Below are 17931 nucleotides of genomic sequence, written 5' to 3'. Positions count from 1 at the left end.
ATCATGAAAAAGTCTACAAATAACAAATGCTGGAGAGCGTGTGGAGAAAAGGGAACCCTCCTACACTGTTGGTGGGAATGTAAATTGGTGCACCTACTATGGAGAACAGTATGGAGGTTCCTTAAAAAAACTAAAAATAGAATTACCATATGACTCAGCAATCCCACTCCTGGGCATATATCCAGGCAAAACTGGATATTCAAAAAGATACGTGCACCCCTATGTTCATAGCAAGAATATTCACAATAGCCAAGACGTGGAAACAACCTAAACATCCACTGACAGATGAATGGATAAATAAGATGTGGTACATATATACAATGGAATAGTACTCAGTCATAAAAAGGAACAAAATAATGCCATTTGCAGCAACATGGATGCAACTAGAGGTCATCATACTAAGACAAATATAGTATGATATCACCTATATGTGTAATCTAAAATACGGCACAAATGAACCTATCTATGAAACAGAAACAGACTCACAGACATAGAGAACAGACTCATGGTTGCCGAGGGGGAGGAAACTGGGGGAGGGATGGACTGGGGGTTTGGGTTAGTAGACGAAAACTATTACATATAGAATGGATAAACAACAAGGTGCTACTGTATAGCACAGGGAACTATATTCAATATCCTGTGATGAACTATAATGGAAAAGAACATAAAAAAGAATGTATATAAGTGTATAACTCAGTCACCTTGCTATACAGCAGAAGTTAACACAACATTGTAAATCAACAATACTTCAATAAAAAAATAAATTAAAGAATAAGGAGAGTTTTGCCCGGGAGTAACCAAGATGGCAGAGTAGAAGGACTCTCCCTCTTGTGAGAACACCAGAATCACAACTAGCTGCTGGACAGTCATTGACAGGAAGACTCTGGAACTCACCAAAAGACACCCAACATCCAAAGACAAAGGAGAAGCCACAATGAGATGGTAGGAGGGGTGCAATCACAGTAAAATCAAATCCCATAACTGCTGGGTGGGTGACTCACAGACTGCAGAACACTTATACCACAGAAGTCCACCCACTGGAGTGAAGGTTCTGAGCCCCACGTCCGGCTTCCCAAGCTGGGGGTCCGGCAACAGAAGGAGGAATTCCTAGAGAATCAGATTTTGAAGGCTAGCAGGATTTTATTGCAGGACTTCAACAGGACTGGGGGAAACAGAGACTCCACTCTTGGAGGGCACACACACAAAGTAGTGTGCTCATTGGGACCCAGGGGAAGGAGCAGTGACCCCAAAGACACTGAACCAGACCTACCTGCTAGTGCTAGAGGGTCTTCTGCAGAGGTGGGGGGTGGCTGTGGCTCACCATGGGGACAAGGACACTGGCAGCAGAAGTTCTAGGTGTGAGCCCTCCCAGAGTCTGTCATTAGCCCCACCAAAGAGCCCAGGTAGGCTCCAGTGTTGGGGTGCCTCAGGCCAAAGAATCAACAGGGAAGGAACCCAGCCCCACCCATCATCAGTCAAGCAGATTAGAGTTTTAATGAGCTGTGCCCACCGCCAGTCCCGCCCATCAGGAAACTTACACAAGCCTCTTAGATAGCCCCATCCACCAGAGGGCAGACAGCAGAAGCAAGAAGAACTACAATGCTGCAGTCTGTAGATAAAAAGCACATTCATAGAAAGATAGACAAGATGAAAAGGCAGAGGGCTATGTACCAGATGAAGGAACAAGATAAAACCCTAGAAAAACAACTAAATGAAGAAATGAAGATAGGAAACCTTCCAAAAAAAGAATTCAGAATAATGATAGCGAAGATGATCCAAGACCTCGGAAAAAGAATGGAGGCAAAGATCGAGAAGATGCAAGAAATGTTTAACAAAGACCTAGAAGAATTAAAGAACAAACAACTAGAAGCATTTAAAAACAAACAGACAGAGATGAACAATACAATAACTGAAATGAAAAATACACTAGAAGGAATCAATAGCAGAATAACTGAGGCAGAAGAATGGATAAGTGACCTGGAAGACAGAATGGTGGAATTCACTGCTGCGGAACAGAATTAAAAAAAAAAGAATGAAAAGAAATGAAGACAGCCTAAGAGACCTCTGGGACAACATTAAACACAACAACCTTCACATTATAGGGGTCCCAGAAGGAGAAGGGAGAGAAAAAGGACCCGAAAAAATATTTGAGGAGATTATAGTCAAAAACTTCCCTAACATGGGAAAGGAAATAGTCACCCAAGTCCAGGAAGCACAGTGAGTCCGAAACAGGAAAAACCCAAGGAGAAATATGCTGAGACACATAGTAATCAAACTGGCAAAAATTAAAAACAAAGAGAAATTATTGAAAGCAACAAGGGAAAAATGACAAATAACATACAAAGGAACTCCCATAAGGTTAACAGCTGATTTCTCAGCAGAAACTCTACAAGCAAGAAGGGAGAGGCATGATATAATTAAAGTGATGAAAGGGAAGAACCTACAATCAAGATTACTCTACCCAGCAAGGATCTCATTCAGATCCGATGCAGAAATCAAAAGCTTTACAGAAAAGCAAAAGCTAAAAGAATTCAGCACCACCAAACCATCTCTAAAACAAATGCTAAAGTAACTTCTCTAACTGGGAAACACAAGAGAAGAAAAGGACCTACAAAAACAAACCCAAAACAATTAAAAAAATGGTCATAAGAACATACATATCGATAATTACCTTAAACGTGAATGGATCAAATGCTCCAAGCAAAAGACACAGGCTTGCTGAATGGATACAAAAACAAGACCCATATATATGCTGTCTACAAGAGACCCACTTCCAACCTAGGGACACATACAGACTGAAAGTGAGGGGATGGAAAAATGTTCCATGCAAATGGAAATCAAAAGAAAGCTGTAGGGCTTCCCGGGTGGCTCAGTGGTTGAGAGACTGCCTGCCGATGCAGGGGACACGGGTTCGTGCCCCGGTCTGGGAAGATCCCACATGCAGCAGAGCAGCTGGGCCTGTGAGCCATGGCCACTGAGCCTGTGTGTCTGGAGCCTGTGCTCCGCAACAGGAGGGGCCACAACAGTGAGAGGCCCGCGTACCACAAAAAAAAGAAAAAAAAGAAAAAAAGAAAGAAAGCTGTAGTAGCAATACTCATATCCAATAAAATAGACTTTAAAATAAAGAATGTTACAAGAGACAAGGAAGGACACTACATAATAATCAACGGATCAATCCAAGAAGAAGATATAACAATTATAAATATATATGCACCCAACATAGGAGCACCAAATACATAAGGCAACTGCTAACAACTATAAAACAGGAAATCCACAGTAACACAATAATAGTGGGGGACTTTAACACCTCACCTATACCAATGGACAGATCATGCAAAATGAAAATAAATAAGCAAACACAAGCTTTAAATGACACAATGGACCAGATAGATTTAATTGATATTTATACGATATTCCATACAAAAACAAGAGATTACACTTTCTTCTCAAGTGTGCACGGAACATTCTCCAGGATAGATGACATCCTGGGTCACAATTCGAGCCTCAGTAAATTTAAGAAAACTGAAATCATATCAAGCATCTTTTCTGACCACAACGCTATGAGATTAGAAATCAATTTCAGGGAAAAAAAACGTAAAAGACACAAACACGTGAGGCTAAACAATGCATTACTAAATAACCAAGAGATCACTGAAGAAATCAAAGAGGAAATCAAAAAACACCTAGAGACAAATGACAATGAAAACACGATGATCCAAAACCTATGGGATGCAGCAAAAGCAGCTCTAAGAGGGAAGTTTATAGCTATACAAGCCTACCTCAAGAAACAAGAAAAATCTCAAACAATCTTAACCTTACACCTAAAGGAACTAGAAAAAGAAGAACAAACAAAACCCTTAGTTAGCAGAAGGAAAGAAATCATAAAGATCAGAGCAGAAATAAATGAAATAGAAACAAAGAAAACAATCGCAAAGATCAATAAAACTAAAAGCTGTTTTTTTGAGAAGATAAACAAAATTGATAAACCATTAGCCAGACTCATCAAGAAAAAGACTGAGAGGACTCAACTGAATAAAATTAGAAATGACACCGCAGAAATACAAAGCATCCTACAAGACCACTACAGGCAACTCTATGGCAATAAAATGGACAACCTGGAAGAAATGGACAAATTCTTAGAAAGGTATAACCTTCCATGACTGAACAAGGAAGAAACAGAAAATATGAACAGACCAATCACAAGTAATGAAATTGAAAATGTGATTAGAAATCTTCCAACAGGGCGGAGGGGAAGATGGTGGAAGAGTAAGACGCGGAGATCACCTTCCTCCCCACAGATACACCAGAAATACATCTACACGTGGAGCAACTCCTACAGAACACCTACTGAATGCTGGCAGAAGACCTCAGACCTTCCAAAAGGCAAGAAACTCCTCACGTACCTGGGTAGGGAAAAAGAAAAAACAGACAGAAGAATAGGGACGGGACCTGCACCAGTGGGAGGGAGCTGTGAAGCAGGAAAGGTTTCCACACACTAGGAAGCCCCTTCGCGGGCAGAGACTGCGGGAGGCAGAGGGGGGAGCTTCGGAGCTGCCGAGGAGGGCACAGCAACAGGGGTGGGGAGGGCAAAGCGGGGAGATTCCCGCACAGAGGATCGGTGCTGACCGGAACTCACCAGCCCGAGAGGCTTGTCTGCCCACCCGCCGGGGCGGGCGGGGCTGCGAGCTGAGGCTCGGGCTTTGGTCGGAGCGCAGGGAGAGGACTGGGGTTGGCGGCGTGAACACAGCCTGAAGGGGTTAGTGCACCACGGCTAGCCGGGAGGGAGTCCAGGAAAATTTTGGTCTGGAGCTGCCAAAGAGGCAAGAGACTTTTTCTTCACTCTCTGTTTCCTGGTGTGCGAGGAGAGGGGATTAAGAGCGCTGCTTAAAGGAACTCCAGAGATGAGCGCGAGCCGCGGCTAAAAGCGTGGACCCAAGGGACGGGCAGGAGACGCTAAGGCTGCTGCTGCCGCCACCAAGGGGCCTGTGTGTGAGCACAGGTCACTATCCACATCCCTCTTGCGGGGAGCCTGTGCAGCCCGCCACTGCCAGGGTCCCGTGATCCAGGGACAACTTCCCCGGGAGAACGCACGGCGGGCCTCAGGCTGGTGCAACGTCACGCCGGCCTCTGCCCCCGCAGGCTCACCCCGCACTCTGCGCCCCTCCGCCCCCCCGGCCTGAGTGAGCCAGAGACCCTGAATCAGCGGCTCCTTTAACCCCGTCCTGTCTGAGCAAAAAACAGACGCCCTCCAGTGACCTACGCACAGAGACGGGGCCAAATCCAAAGCTGAGCCCTTGGGAGCTGTGCCAACAAAGAAGAGAAAGGGAAATCTCTCCCAGCAGCCTCAGGAGCAGTGGATTAAAGCTCCACAATCAACCTGATGTACCCTGCAACTGTGGAATACGTGAATAGAAAACGAATCATCCCAAATTGAGGAGGTGGACTTTGAGAGCAAGATTTATGATTTTTTCCCCTTTTCCTCTTTTTGTGAGTGTGTATGTGTATGCTTCTGTGTGAGATTTTGTCTGTATAGCTTTGCTTCCACCATTTGTCCTAGGGTTCTATCCATCCATTGTTTTTTTTTAATTTTTCTTTCTTAATAATTAATTTTAATAACTTTATTTCACTTTATCTTCTTTCTTTCTTTCCTTCCTTCCCTCCTTTAGAAAACGAATCATCCCAAATTAAGGAGGTGGACTTTGAGAGCAAGATTTATGATTTTTTCCGCTTTTCCTCTTTTTGTGAGTGTGTATGTGTATGCTTCTGTGTGAGATTCTGTCTGTATAGCTTTGCTTCCACCATTTGTCCTAAGGTTCTATCCGTCTGTTTTTTTTCTTAATAATTATTTTTTAATTTAATAACTTTATTATATTTTACTTTATTTTATTTTACTGTATCTTCTTTCTTTCTTCCTTCCCTCCTTCCTTCCTTCCTCCCTCCCTCCTTTCTTTCTTACTTTCCTTCTTTTCTTTTTTTCTTTCTTCCTTCCTTCCCTCCTTTCTTTCTTTCTTTTCTACCTTCCTTCCTTCCTTGCTTCCTTCCTACTTCTACTAATTCTTTCTACTTTTTTTCCCTTTTATTCTGAGCCATGTGGATGAAAGGCTCTTGGTGCTGCAGCCAGGAGCCACTGCTGTGCCTCTGAGGTGGGAGAGCCAACTTCAGGACACTGGTCAACAAGAGACTTCCCAGCTCCACATAATATCAAATGGCAAAAATCTCCCAGAGATCTCCATCTCAACACCAGCACCCAGCTTCACTCAATGACCAGCAAGCTACAGTGCTGGACAACCTATGCCAAACAACTAGCAAAACAGAAACACAACCCCACCCATTAGCAGAGAGGCTGCCTAAAATCATAATAAGTCCACAGACACCCCCAAAACACACCACCAGACGTGGACCTGCCCACCAGAGAGACAAGATCCAGCCTCATCCACCAGAACACAGGCACTAATCCCCTCCACCAGGAAGCCTACACACACACTGAACCAACCTTAGCCACTGGGGACAGACATCAAAAACAACGGGAACTATGAACCTGCAGCCTGCAAACAGGAGACCCCAACCACAGTAAGATAAGCAAAATGAGAAGACAGAAAATCACACAGCAGATGAAAGAGCAAGATGAAAACCCACCAGACCTAACAAATGAAGAGGAAATAGGCAGTCTACCTGAAAAAGAATTCAGAATAATGATAGGAAAGATGATCCAAAATCTTGGAAATAGAATAGACAAAAGGCAAGAAACATGTAACAAGGACCTAGAAGAACTAAAGGTGAAACAATGATGAACAACACAATAAATGAAATGAAAAATACTCTAGATGGGATCAATAGCAGAATAACTGAGGCACAAGAACGGATAAGTGACCTGGAAGATAAAATAGTGGAAATAACTACTGCAGAGCAGAATAAAGAAAAACAAATGAAAAGAACTGAGGACAGTCTCAGAGACCTCTGGGACAACATTAAACGCACCAACATTCGAATTATAGGGGTTCCAGAGGAAGAAGAGAAAAAGAAAGTGACTGAGAAAATATTTGAAGAGATTATAGTTGAGAACTTCCCTAATATGGGAAAGGAAATGGTTAATCAAGTCCAGGAAGCACAGAGAGTCCCATATAGGATAAATCCAAGGAGAAATATGCCAAGACAGGTATTAATCAAACTGTCAAAAATTAAATACAAAGAAAGCATATTAAAAGCAGCAAGGGAAAAACAACAAATAATACACAAGAGAATCCCCATAAGGTTAACAGCTGATCTCAGCAGAAACTCTGCAAGCCAGAAGGGAGTGGTAGGACATACTGAAAGTGATGAAGGAGAAAAACCTGCAACCAAGATTACTCTACCCAGCAAGGATCTCATTCAGATTTGATGGAGAAATTAAAACCTTTATAGACAAGCAAAAGCTGAGAGAGTTCAGCACCACCAAACCAGCTTTACAACAAATGCTAAAAGAACTTCTCTAGGCAAGAAACACAAGAGAAGGAAAAGACCTATAATAACGAACGCAAAACAATTTAGAAAATGGGAATAGGAACATACATATTGATAATTACCTTAAATGTAAATGGACTAAATGCTCCCACCAAAAGACACAGATTGGCTGAATGGATACAAAAACAAGACCCATATATTTGCTGTCTACAAGAGACCCACTTCAGACCTAGAGACACATACAGACTGAAAGTGAGGGGATGGAAAAAGACATTCCATGCAAATGGAAACCAAAAGAAAGCTGGAGTAGCAATTCTCACAACAGACAAAATTGACTTTAAAATATAGACTATTACAAGAGACAAAGAAGGACACTACATAATGATCAAGGGATTGATCCAAGAAGAAGATATAACAATAGTAAATATTTATGCACCCAACATAGGAGCACCTCAATACATAAGGCAAATACTAACAGCCATAAAAGGGGAAATCAACACTAACACATTCATAGTAGGGGACTTTAACACACCACTTTCACGAATGAACAGATCATCCAAAATGAAAATAAATAAGGAAACACAAGCTTTAAATGATACATTAAACAAGATGGACTTAATTGATATTTATAGGACACTCCATCCAAAAACAACAGAATACACATTTTTCTCAAGTGCTCATGGAACATTCTCCAGGATAGATCATATCTTGGGTCACAAATCAAGCCTTGGTAAATTTAAGAAAATTGAAATTGTATCAAGTATCTTTTACAACCACAACGCCATGAGACTAGATATCAATTACAGGAAAAGATCTGTAAAAAATACAAACACATGGAGGCTAAACAATACACTACTTAATAACGAAGTGATCACCGAAGAAATCAAAGAGGAAATAAAAAAAATACCTAGAAACAAATGACAATGGAGACACGACGACCCAAAACCTATGGGATGAAGCAAAAGCAGTTCTAAGAGGGAAGTTTATAGCAATAGAAGCCCACCTTAAGAAACAGGAAACATCTCCAATAAACAACCTAAACTTGCACCTAAAGCAATTAGAGAAAGAAGAACAAAAATACCACAAAGTTAGCAGAAGGAAAGAAATCATAAAAATCAGATCAGAAATAAATGAAAAAGAAATGAAGGAAACAATAGCAAAGATCAATCAAACTAAAAGCTGGTTCTTTGAGAAGATAAACAAAATAGATAAACCATTAGCCAGACTCATCAAGAGTAAAAGGGAGAATACTCAAATCAATAGAATTAGAAATGAAAAAGGAGAAGTAACAACTGACACTGCAGAAATAAAAAAGATCATGAGACATTACTACAAGCAACTCTATGCCAATAAAATGGACAACCTGGAAGAAATGGACAAATTCTTAGAAACGCAAACCTGCCAAGACTGAATCAGGAAGAAATAGAAAATATGAACAGACCAATCACAAGCACTGAAATTGAAACTGTGATTAAAAATCTTCCAACAAACAAAAGCCCAGGACCAGACGGCTTCACAGGAGAATTCTATCAAACATTTAGAGAAGAGCTAACACCTATCCTTCTCAAACTCTTCCAAAATACAGCAGAGGGAGGAACACTCCCAAATTCCTTCTACGAGGCCACCATCACCTTGATACCAAAACCAGACAAAGATGTCACAAAGAAAGAAAACTACAGGTCAATATCACTGATGAACATAGATGCAAAAATCCTCAACAGAATACTAGCAAACAGAATCCAACAGCATATTAAAAGAATCATACACCATGATCAAGTGGGGTTTATTGCAGGAATGCAAGGATTCTTCAATATACACAAATCTATCAATGTGATACACCATATTAACAAATTGAAGTACAAAAACCATATGATCATCACAATATATGCAGAGAAAGCTTTTGACAAAATTCAACACCAATTTATGATAAAAACCCTGCAGAAAGTAGGCATAGAGGGAACTTTCCTCAACATAATAAAGGCCATATATGACAAGCCCACAGCCAACATCCTCCTCAACGGTGAAAAACTGAAAGCATTTCCACTAAGATCAGGAACAAGACAAGGTTGCCCACTCTCACCACTCTTATTCAACATAGTTTTGGAAGTTTTAGCCACAGCAATCAGAGAAGAAAAGGATATAAAAGGAATCCAAATCGGAAAAGAAGTAAAGCTGTCACTGTTTGCAGATGACATGATGCTATACATAGAGAATCCTAAAGATGCTACCAGAAAACTACTAGAGCTAATCAATGAATTTGGTAAAGTAGCAGGATACAAAATTAATGCACAGAAATCTCTGGTATTCCTGTACACTAATGATGAAAAATCTGAAAGTGAAATCAAGAAAACACTCCCATTTACCATTGCAACAAAAAGAATAAAATATCTAGGAATAAACCTACCTAAGGAGACAAAAGACCTGTATGCAGAAAATTATAGGACACTGATGAAAGAAATTAAAGGTGATACAAATAGATGGAGAGATATACCATGTTCTTGGATTGGAAGAATCAACATTGTGAAAATGACTCTACTACCCAAAGCAATCTATAGATTCAATGCAATCCCTATCGAACTACCACTGGCATTTTTCACAGAACTAGACCAAAATATTTCACAATTTGTATGGAAACACAAAAGACCCCGAATAGCCAAAGCAATCTTGAGAACGAAAAACGGAGCTGGAGGAATCAGGCTCCCTGACTTCAGACTATACTACAAAGCTACAGTAATCAAGACAGTATGGTACTGGCACAAAAACAGAAAGATAGATCAATGGAACAGGATAGAAAGCCCAGAGATAAACCCACGCACATATGGTCACCTTATCTGTGATAAAGGAGGCAGGAATGTACAGTGGAGAAAGGACAGCCTCTTCAATCAGTGGTGCTGGGAAAACTGGACAGCTACATATAAAAGTATGAGATTAGATCACTCCCTAACACCATACAGAAAAATAAGCTCAAAATGGATTTAAGACCTAAATGTAAGGCCAGGAACTATCAAACTCTTAGAGGAAAACATAGGCAGAACACTCTATGACATAAATCACAGCAAGATCCTTTTTGACCCACCTCCTAGAGAAATGGAAATAAAAACGAAAATAAACAAATGGGACCTAATAAAACTTCAAAGCTTTTGCACAGCAAAGGAAACCATAAACAAGACCAAAAGACAACCCTCAGAATGGGAGAAAATATTTGCAAATGAAGCAACCGACAAAGGATTAATCTCCAAAATTTACAAGCAGCTCATGCAGCTCAATAACAAAAAAACAAACAACCCAGTCGAAAAATGGGCAGAAGACCTAAATAGACATTTCTCCAAAGAAGATATACAGACTGCCAACAAACACATGAAAGAATGCTCAACATCATTAATCATTAGAGAAATGCAAATCAAAACTACAATGAGATATCATCTCACACCAGTCAGAATGGCCATCATCAAAAAATCTAGAAACAATAAATGCTGGAGAGGGTGTGGAGAAAAGAGAACACTCTTGCACTGCTGGTGGGAATGTGAATTGGTTCAGCCACTATGGAGAACAGTATGGAGGTTCCTTAAAAAACTACAAATGGAACTACCATATGACCCAGCAATCCCACTACTGGGCATATACCCTGAGAAAACCGAAATTCAAAAAGAGTCATGTACCAAAATGTTCATTGCAGCTCTATTTACAAAAGCCCGGAGATGGAAACAACCTAAGTGCCCATCATCGGATGAATGGATAAAGAAGATGTGGCACATATATACAATGGAATATTACTCAGCCATAAAAAGAAACGAAATTGAGCTATTTGTAATGAGGTGGATAGACCTAGAGTCTGTCATACACAGTGAAGTAAGTCAGAAAGAAAAAGACAAATACCGTATGCTAACACATATATATGGAATTTAAGGAAAAAAAAAATGTCATGAAGAACCTAGGGGTAAGGCAGGAATAAAGACGCAGACCTCCTAGAGAACGGACTTGAGGTTATGGGGAGGGGGAAGGGTGAGCTGTGACGGGACGAGAGAGAGTCATGGACATATACACACTAACAAACGTAGTAAGGTAGATAGCTAGTGGGAAGCAGCCGCATGGCACAGGGAGATTGGCTCGGTGCTTTGTGACAGCCTGGAGGGGTGGGATAGGGAGGGTGGGAGGGAGGGAGACGCAAGAGGGAAGAGATATGGGAACATATGTATATGTATAACTGATTCACTTTGTTATAAAGCAGAAACTAACACACCATTGTAAAGCAATTATACCCCAATAAAGATGTTAAAAAAACAAAACAAAACAAAACAAACAAACAAAAAAAACTACAATGAGATATCATCTCACACCAGTCAGAATGGCAGTCATCAAAAAATCTAGAAACAATAAATGCTGGAGAGGGTGTGGAGAAAAGGGAACACTCTTGCACTGCTGGTGGGAATGTGAATTGGTTCAGCCACTATGGAGAACTGTATGGAGGTTACTTAAAAAACTACAACTAGAACTACCATATGACCCAGCATCCCACTACTGGGCATATACCCTGAGAAAACCAAAATTCAAAAAGAGTCATGTACCAAAATGTTCACTGCAGCTCTATTTACAATAGCCCGGAGATGGAAACAACCTAAGTGCCCATCATCGGATGAATCGATAAAGAAGATGTGGCACATACATACAATGGAATATAACTCAGCCATAAAAAGAAATGAAATTGAGCTATTTGTAATGAGGTGGACAGACCTAGAGTCTGTCATACAGAGTGAAGTAAGTCAGAAAGAGAAAGACAAATACCGTATGCTAACACATATATATGGAATATAAAAAAAAATGTCATGAAGAACCTAGGGCTAAGACAGGAATAAAAACACAGACCTACTGGAGAATGGACTTGAGGATATGGGGAGGGGGAATGGTGAGCTGTGACAAAGCGAGAGAGAGGCATGGACATATATACACTACCAAATGTAAGGTAGATAGCTAGTGGGAAGCAGCCACATAGCACAGGGAGATCAGCTCGGTGCTGAAGAGATATGGGAACATATGTATATGTGTAACTGATGCACTTTGTCATAAAGCAGAAACTAACACACCATTGTAAAGCAATTATACCCCAATAAAGATGTTAAAAAAAAAAAAAAAAGATCTTCCAACAAACAGAAGTCCAGAACCAGACGGCTTCACAGGTGAATTCCATCAAACATTTAGAGACAAGCTACCACACATCCTTCTCAAACTCCTCCAAAAATTGCGGAGGAAAGAACACTCTCAAACTCCTTCTATGAGGCCACGATCACCCTGATACATAAACCAGACAATAAAAGAAAATTACAGACCAATATCACTGATGAGTATAGATGCAAAAATCCTCAACAAAATACTAGCAAAGAGATTCCAACAACACATTAAAAGGATCATACACCATGATTAAGTGTGATTTATCTCAGGGATGCAAGCATTCTTCAATATACGCAAATCAATCAATGTGATACACCATAGTAACAAATTGAAGAATAAAAACCGTATGATCATCTCAATAGATGCAGAAAAAGCTTTTGACAAAATTCAACACCCATTTATGATAAAAACTCTCCAGAAAGTGGGCATAGAGGGAATCTACCTCAACATAATAAAGGCCATATATGAGAAACCCACAGCAAACATCATTCTCAATGGTGAAAAACTGAATGCATTTCTGCTAAGATCAGGAACAAAACAAGGATGTCCACTCTCGCAACTATTATTCAACATAGTTTTGGAAGTCCTAGGCATGGCAATCGGAGAAAAAAAGAAATAAAAGAATACAAATCGGAAAAGAAGACAAACTGTCACTGTTTGCAAGAGGACATGATACTATACATAGAGAATCCTAAAGATGCCAGCAGAAAACTACTAGAGCTAGTCAATGAATTTGGTAAAGTTGCAGGATACAAAATTGATGCACAGAAATCTCTTGCATTCCTATACACTAATGATGAAAAATCTGAAAGAGAAATTAAGGAAACACTCCCATTTACCATTGCAACAAAAAGAATAAAATACCTAGGAATAAACCTACCTAGGGAGATAAAAGACGTATATGCAGAAAACTATAAAACACTGATGAAAGAAATTAAAGATGATACCAACAGATGGAGAGATACCATATTTTTGGATTGGAAGAATCAATATTGTGAAAATGACTATACTGCCCAAAGCAATCTACAGATTCAATGCAATCCCTATGAAATTACCAATGGTACTTTTTATGGAACTAGAACAAAAAATCTTAAAATTTGAATGGAGACACAAAAGACCCTGAATAGCCAAAGTAGTGTTGAGGGAAAAAATGGAGTGGGAGGATTCAGACTCCCTGACTTCAGACTATACTACAAAGCTAGAGTAATCAAGGCAATATGGTACTGGCACAAAAACAGAAATATAGATCAATGGAACAAGACAGAAAGCCCAGAGATAAACCCACGCACCTATGGTCAACTAATCTATGACAAAGGACGCAGGGATATACAATAGAGAAAAGACAGTCTCTTCAATAAGTGGCGCTGGGAAAACTGGACAGCTACATGTAAAAGAATGAAATTAGAACACTCCCAAAATCATACACAAAAATGAACTCAAAATGGATTCGAGACCTAAATGTAAGACCGGACACTATAAAACTCTTGGAGGAAAACATAGGAAGAACACTCTTTGACATAAATCACAGCAAGATCTTTTTTGATCCACCTCCTGGAGTAATGGAAATAAAAACAAAAATAAACAAATGGGATCTAATGAGACTTCAAAGCTTTTGCACAGCAAAGGAAAGCATAAACAAGACGAAAAAGAGAACCCTCAGAATGGGAGAAAATATTTGCAAATGAAACAGACAAAGGATTAATCTCCAAAATATATAAACAGCTCGTGCAGCTCAATAATAAAGAAACAAACAATCCAAACCAAAAATGGGCAGAAGAGCTAAAGAGACATTTCTCCAAAGAAGACATACAGATGGCCAAGAGGCATATGAAAAGCTGCTCAACATCACTAATTATTGGAGATTTGCAAATCAAAACTACAATGAGCTATCACCTCACACCAGTTAGAATGGGAATCATCAGAAAATCTACAAACAACAAATGCTGGAGAGGGTGTGGAGAAAAGGGAACCCTCTTGCACTGTTGGTGAGAATGTAAATTGATACAGTCACTATGGAGAACAGTACGGAGGTTCCTTAAAAAACTAAAAATAGAATTACCATATGATCCAGCAATCCCACTAGTGGGTATATACCCAGAGAAAACCATAATTCAGAAAGACAAATGGACCCCAATGTTCATTGTAGCACTATTTACAATAGCCAGGTCATGGAAGCAACCTACATGCCCATCGACAGACAAATGGATAAAGAAGATGTGATACATATATACAATGGAATATTACTCAGCCATAAAAAGGAACGAAACTGGGTCATTTGTTGAGACGTGGATGGATCTAGAGACTGTCATACAGTGTGAATTAAGTCAGATAGAGAAAAACAAATATCGTATATTAACACATGTATGTGGAACCTAGAAAAATGGTACAGATGAACCGGTTTCCAGGGCAGAAGTTGAGACACAGATGTAGAGAACAAACTTATGGACACCAAGGGGGTAAAGCCGTGGGGGGGTGGGGATGGTGGTGTGATGAATTGGGTGATTGGAATTGACATGTGTACACTGATGTGTATAAAGTTGATGACTAATAAGAACCTCCTGTATAAAAAAATAAAATAAAATTCAAAAATTAAAAAAAGAAAAAGAATAAGGAAAGAACATAACAAGTACAGCCAGATCCATTACCATGTTAAACTTTACTTTACCTGAGCTCTTGGAAAACAGCACAGTTAAAAAAAATCTCCCACCCTGTTCTGGAAAACAGCTTACTGCAAAGAACCACGCCTCCCCATAAGACTCAGGGAAGACTCACCTAGCCCCCATGCTTACCTATGACAAGGCCAGACACAGACCTATCAAATTTCCATGCTTTGCCTGAAAAAAGATAAGCTGAGCTGCTTGTCCTCACTGATTGATTAGAATGAAATGCTTGCTAACTGATGACCAAATGTTACCTAAGCTTCTCTCCTTCTCACAAGCCTCTGATCCACCCTCAGCCCAAGCCAGCATATAACCTCTCCTTAATGATGTCTCCTGAGAATCAGCTGACATCAAGGAAAGACATTTCCTGATCACTGTCTGATTCTGCCATCTATTCCCCCATATCTGGTTCTTTCTAGCCTTGTTTACCTGCCCCTATAAAAGAAATTTCCTTTTTGCCTGATCTTTGAGACCCTTGCAGATCCTTTGGTCAAATTGTTGTCCCTATGGAATAGCCTCTTCCCCTCTATTGTACTAGCTCCCTCCCCTTATTGCAATAATTCTTTTGAATGAAGTCTTCTTCTTACCTACGTCCAGATTTGTTTTTCTTTGATAGACAACATATTCTGTTAATTCAGACTGGGGTTTAGGGTCTAACTAAAATCATTCAGCACATCAACAAACATGCCACTTGTTTAATACAACTGTAGACTCAGAAGATCTTAACCTTCAAAAAGATCTAAAAATCAGTGAATCCAACCTCTCACCCATGGCAGGAATCCCTCTGCAGCAGCTCTGAGAGACAGACATCCTGCCACTCATGGCATGCCTCTGGTAATGGGTAGTGTTAGAAAATTCTCATACTAAGCCAACATCTCCATCTACATAGCAGTTACCCACAGGTACCAGTTCTGTCCTCTGAACTACAAAGAATGCCTCTACTTCCAAATCAGCACCCTTCAGATGTCTGAAGACAACTGCACCTCAGCTTCTTCACATCAGCATAAAGAGGTACCTGGCCTGCTGAGATATCCTACCATGCCTGTGCAAAAACAAAGATCAAATCATGTCCTCTGGTTTTTTCTTTGTTAAATCAATAGAGGCATGGAAATCACATCTGGATATAATGTGCATCTAAGTCCTACTAAGACAAATACTCTAAGGAAAGAGGCAGCATACAATCATCAAGGGCTACCACTTTGTTGTTCATGAGGAATTGCATCTTTGCAGGAGTTAAGAGAGAGTCTTAAAAAGGCAGATGACTCCCTGACTTCAGAGTATACTACAAAGTTTCAGTAATCAAAACAGTATGGTACTGGCACAAAAAGAGACACACAGATCAATGGAACAGAACAGAGAGCCCAGAAATAAACCCACACACTTATGGTCAATAATCTACAACAAAGGATGCAAGAATATACGCTGGAGAAAAGACAAAGTGGTGCTAGGAAAACTGGACAGCTACATGTAAAAGAATGAAATTAGAACATTCTCTAACACCGTACACAAATTAAACTCAAAATGGATTAAAGACCTAAATGTAAGACGCCAAACCATAAAACTCCTAGAGGAAGACATAGGCAGAACACTCTCTGACATAAATTGTAGTAATATTTTTTTGGATCCATCTCCTAGAGTAATGGAAATAAAAGCAAAAATAAACAAATGGGACCTAATTAAACTTAAAGGCTTTTGCACAGTGAAGGAAACCGTCAACAAAATGAAAGACAATCTACTGAAGGGGAGAAAATATTTGCAAATGATATGACTGATAAGGGTTAATATCCAAAATAAATAAACAGCTCATATAACTCAACATCAAAAACAAACAACCCAATTAAAAAATGGTCAGAAGACCTGAATAGACATTTTTCCAAAGAGGAAATGCAGATGGCCAATAGGCACATGAAAAGATGCTCAACACTGCTAACTAACTATGAGGAAAATGCAAATCAAAACCACAATGAGATATCACCTCACACCTGTCAGAATGGCTATCATAAAAAAGAACACATAATAAATGTTGGTGAATACGTAGAGAAAAGGGAAACCTTGTACACTTGGGAATGTAAATTGGTGCAGCCACTGTGGAAAACAGTATGGAGGTTTCTCATTAAAGTAAAAATAGAACTACCATATGATCCAGAAATTCCTCTCCTAAGTATATATCCAAAAAGCCCCCCCCATAACACTAATTTGAAAAGATACATGCACCCCAATGTTCATAGTACTATAATTTACAGTTGCCAAGAAACAACTGGAAGCAACCTAAGTGTCCATCAACAGATGTATGGATAAGGAAGATGTATAAACATACAATGGAATACTATTCAGCCATAAAAAAGAATGAAAATTTGCTACTTCCAGCAACATGGATGGACTTGGAGGGTATTATACTAAGTGAAAGTAGTCAGACAGAGAAAGACAAATACTGTATGATATCACTTATATGTGGAATCTAAAAAACACAAGAAACTAGTGAATATAACAAAAAAGAAACAGACTCACAGATATAGAGAACAAACTAGTGGTTACCACTGGGGAGAGGGAAAGGGGGAGAGGCAATGTAAGGGTAGGGAAAGTGGGAGGTACAAACTATTACATATAAGATAAGCTATAAGGATACATTGTACAACAGAGGGAATATAGCCAATATTTTATAATA

At 39.7% G+C, this 17931-nt stretch overlaps 1 protein-coding gene and 1 long non-coding RNA gene across 4 annotated transcripts in view; one reads left to right on the top strand and one right to left on the bottom strand.

Annotated features, from left to right (window-relative positions):
- VPS8 (VPS8 subunit of CORVET complex) overlaps positions 1 to 17931 on the bottom strand; it is a 300406-nt gene that overhangs the window by 32176 nt on the left and 250299 nt on the right. The gene's annotated exons all lie outside the window — the stretch shown is intronic.
- LOC125964429 (uncharacterized) overlaps positions 10418 to 17931 on the top strand; it is a 190432-nt gene continuing 182918 nt past the window's right edge. The window contains exons 1-2 of the long non-coding RNA XR_007477411.1: positions 10418 to 11255; positions 12162 to 12400. This is a non-coding gene — a long non-coding RNA (uncharacterized LOC125964429). The remainder of the gene's footprint in view (positions 11256 to 12161; positions 12401 to 17931) is intronic.

The sequence above is a fragment of the Orcinus orca genome, chromosome 5 (assembly GCF_937001465.1).
Source record: "Orcinus orca chromosome 5, mOrcOrc1.1, whole genome shotgun sequence".
Taxonomy (NCBI): domain Eukaryota; kingdom Metazoa; phylum Chordata; class Mammalia; order Artiodactyla; family Delphinidae; genus Orcinus; species Orcinus orca.
Note: the sequence above shows the minus strand (reverse complement) of the source record. Positions and strands in the feature narration are given on the sequence as shown.